The sequence below is a fragment of the Helianthus annuus genome, chromosome 9 (assembly GCF_002127325.2).
Source record: "Helianthus annuus cultivar XRQ/B chromosome 9, HanXRQr2.0-SUNRISE, whole genome shotgun sequence".
Classification (NCBI taxonomy): domain Eukaryota; kingdom Viridiplantae; phylum Streptophyta; class Magnoliopsida; order Asterales; family Asteraceae; genus Helianthus; species Helianthus annuus.
In genome coordinates this window covers 25,330,295-25,334,394 of record NC_035441.2, presented here as the reverse complement: position 1 = coordinate 25,334,394, position 4,100 = coordinate 25,330,295, and positions in this window count along the sequence as shown.

Below are 4,100 nucleotides of genomic sequence, written 5' to 3'. Positions count from 1 at the left end.
TCATATATGTAGTAAAGTATCGGTAAGAACCAAGTATCGATCCACGGAAATGGGCGGAGAAATAGTACTAGACCTTTGGCACTAAATTACCGGTAAAAACATACGTTGTTTTGGTTTTAATTAATCTAAAGTAAGCATAAATAAATACTTATAAAACATAGTAAATTATATATAAATAGCCTTGCTTAATACACAACCAAAGCATGTCATCTAAGTCAGTTTTGGCACTAGAAGCATTCGGTCAATTTTCCATTTCGAGACAATTACTATCCCTTTCGGGAATCCTAACATGACAATCATTCGGAAAGTTAAAACGATAAACACACTTTAACCACCTAAAACTGTTCTTTAACGTGCAATTGATAAATGTCTATGAAAATCTCCTAAATATAAGTTAGTCATCCGTTAGGAGTTTTCTAACCTCACTTAATCAAGGAAAGCAACACCGATAAACACAATGCAACCACCGAGACAAGCATAAACTAGATTAAATCACAACCGAGTTCATTTTACAAATCTTGCGCATAAATTCACCAAGATAGCAATTTTGGCCGAAACTACTAACTAAGCTAACAAATCATGGCAAGAATTCATAACAACACCATCTAACCCGTTAGAGTCCTTCCGTGAGGGCAAGGTTTTTTGATTAACAATAATTACATTTTATTAAACCACTAACCCGTTAGAGTATCATGGTGCCCACATTTTAACCAAGTTCTGCTAGTTAACCAAATTAAAAGTTTACTAATACATGATTAAATAAGCTTCATTTTTCAACTATCTTACCTAACCAAGCACCAATCATCCAACACAATTACTTATAATCAAGAAATCAATATCAATAACAAGGTTGCAAACTAATCATCAAAGATAATCATAGAAAACACTTCCAAATTTCATTACAAACATAGATTAACATACTAATGGTTATAATCAAGCAAGGGATTGTTGTGTTTTTGCCCAAAGGCTACAATAATACATAAACATTAACCTAAATGCTTGAAAGATTAACAAAAACATGGAAAGATTAGAAAACCCAACCATAAACAAGCACAAGATTAAGAATCCGGATAGTAAATGAGCAAAACCGGGCAATGTGGCTTGAATCTGAGTGAAAGCAGAAGCCTTCTGAGCCTCAAAATCGCCTGCAAAGCTCTCCAAAATTCCAGAGTTACTAATAGAATGGTTCTGTTCTGATTTTATGCTTTTTCGGTGTCGCACGGTCGTTCTCCGATCGCACGACCGTGCACTTTAAGAAATTATTGGTGGTGGTCCACCATACTGCATGACATCAGCAGAGTTGACTGGTCTTCGGTCTCGCACGGGCGTGCCTTGGGGTGCACGGGCGTGCATATCTGGGATCGGGGCTGGTCATCGAATCCGCATGGGGGTGTAACCATTCGCACGGGGGTGCAACCAGTCGCACGGGGGTGCGTTGCCGGGTTTTCGTTGCACTCCTGATCGCACTGGGTGTGCAACGCTGAGCTGAGCCTTGTTGTCGCATCCGCACGGGGGTGCCACCAGTTGCACGGGGGTGCAACGCCAAGCTGAGCCTTATTGTAGCATCCGCACGGGGGTGCCACCAGTCGCACGGGGGTGCAACTTGCCCAAGTCAGAATTTTCCACAGAATGTTCGCAGTTCATTCGTTTCGCCCGGAAAATCCTCGTTTTCACTATCATCTTGTCTGGTATGTTGTTTTATGCCTGTAAACAAAAGTATACATGATTAAGTATCCGCATGATGGTTTTACGGCCGAAAACGCATAAAATGGGGATAAAATGGGGGACTAAAATGTGTGTAAATTAGCGAATATCAAGTTCGTCACCTGTAAGTTAATCTTTAAAAACATGCCAGCTTTCGCTGTTAAATATAATTAACCGACACATTTATAAAACATTTGAAAATCATTTGCTATTCATTGGATAATAATCTTTTTACTAGATTTACATGGTTGTCACTTTCGGGTTCCAATGTTCAAAACTGGCTTTTGATTAATTTACACACCATATATTTTGTGTCTGTTAGGTGTACGCCTACACCCCACACTTAATGAGCATTACAATAAATTAACCGGGACGCAAGGATACAGTACTATTAAACCCCCAAATGTTTTATGTTAATCAAGCAATATTGATTAAAATTGGATTATCAACATTCTAAAAGCATATGCCCATTGCAATACCCGAACCAAGTGTTTTTGTACTATATCCCCAGGTTTTGGAATAAAAGTGGTTCAAAAGTATTTACATATACTATTGTGCATACATCGTGTTTGGATCGTATTACAGCCGGATATTATCCTACGATGCGTTTAACAGAATGCTCTATAGTCCAGATTGATGGAAATATTATCCATGAGACTAGTTTAAGGATTATGTGTCCTCTGGACTTGACTGGTTAACATAGATTTGAGCACGGTTCCTCTAGATTAAGCGTTGATCGGATAGAATGTGGTCTATAACCATACGAGTGAAGGACCTCATGTGTCATGGTTAAATACCCTTACATTTAGATTTGAAAGTGTTTTGAAAAGGTTTTGACTTGTTACGACTTGTTTATTTGGTTTATGCCACTTTAACGAGTCGTATGCGTAAATACGGGTTCAGACGGTAATATGGGTCCGTGATAAGTCAAATATGTAGAACATATTTGTGTGGTGTTGTACAAACTGTTTTGGTGTCAAAACTCTAGGTTATAATGCTTAAAAGTTCATTTGCTGATAATTACATAAAGCAGAGTTTGACTTTTTAGAATTTCAGGTTTGACTTATCATTCTGACCCATTTAGACATGACGAACACGTGATGTAAATGTAGGGTTTTAACCTCTACATTATGAAGACCATTTGGTTGAGTTTAATTTAAATTTGATTGACCAAGGTGGTCAGAATCAAAGGTCAAACTGAAAAGTCAAATTGTTGACAATTCTTTGACGTTTGGATTAAATTAGACTATGAAACTACTTTATAGTGAAAAATGTAAGGAAAGAAGACTATCTAGCTTAGAGAAGGACCTCAAAGATCAGAAGAGAAAGCTTAAATGCAAAAGAAAGCTCTCACACTTAGACTTATGAGTGTGAGTAGAAATTGCACACAAAGAGGCTATTTATAGCCAAGCCAAGATCAAGAGGTGATGACAAATGTCTATGGAGAGGTTTTAGAGACTTATTAGTGTCCCTTGATGGGTCACACCTCAACCGATGGTGGAAACATCGGAGTGAGACGAAAACAAGATTGCTCGAGACATCATAACACGACTTGTGACAGTATTCAATTAATCAAAATTTCATAAATGCTAAAATGAATACATTGTTCAAATCGGCAAATACATCAAACGTAGCAACATAAAACATGAAACCAAATAACTATTTATCATTAAGGTGAGTATCTAAGTCCACCCTAATTTTATTTCTTCAAAGCGTCATCTATCAACCAACAACATGTATTAAAATATTGTCAACAAAAAATGTTGGCGAGTATACAAGTTTGATACATAGCATAATAGTGAAAATGTTTAACGGTGCTCATATCCAACATGATGAATTGTATATCCTGGTACTAACATACTACACAAGTGTAAGCTATATGTCAAACCAGAGTTTAACGCAATCGTGATTACCTAACATCATCGAAACGAAGAGGGTGTAATGGTGTTTACTTAACAATACCACTAGATTACGGGCGGGGTGTTTTGGAGCAAGTTGAGCGACTGGAAGGGGAAAATGAGTGAAGTAGCGTGCTTATTTATAAGTTTAGGGTGAGTTTGGGACGAGAGGGAGCTTTCGGGCGAAAAGGAGTTTGGGGCGATAGGCCCATTCGCACGAAAGGGGGTTCTTTCGTGTGAAGGGCATTTCCCTTCCTCTCGAGGGTCCAAGTTTTGTTATGCTGTGCGTTGTAGCCTGTCTTACATGTAACAAGTATGATTGTGCACTATATAAGTGTGAAACATGAAAAATGGTGTTTAAACATTGATTTTGAGTATGAACATGCAAACAAGTTTAAAATGTAAACATAATCGTGCATAAAATACTTGAATTTTCATTATGATCAATAGTCTTGGATTACCAAGTTGTAACGAAATAGAATACAACACAAGTACAAG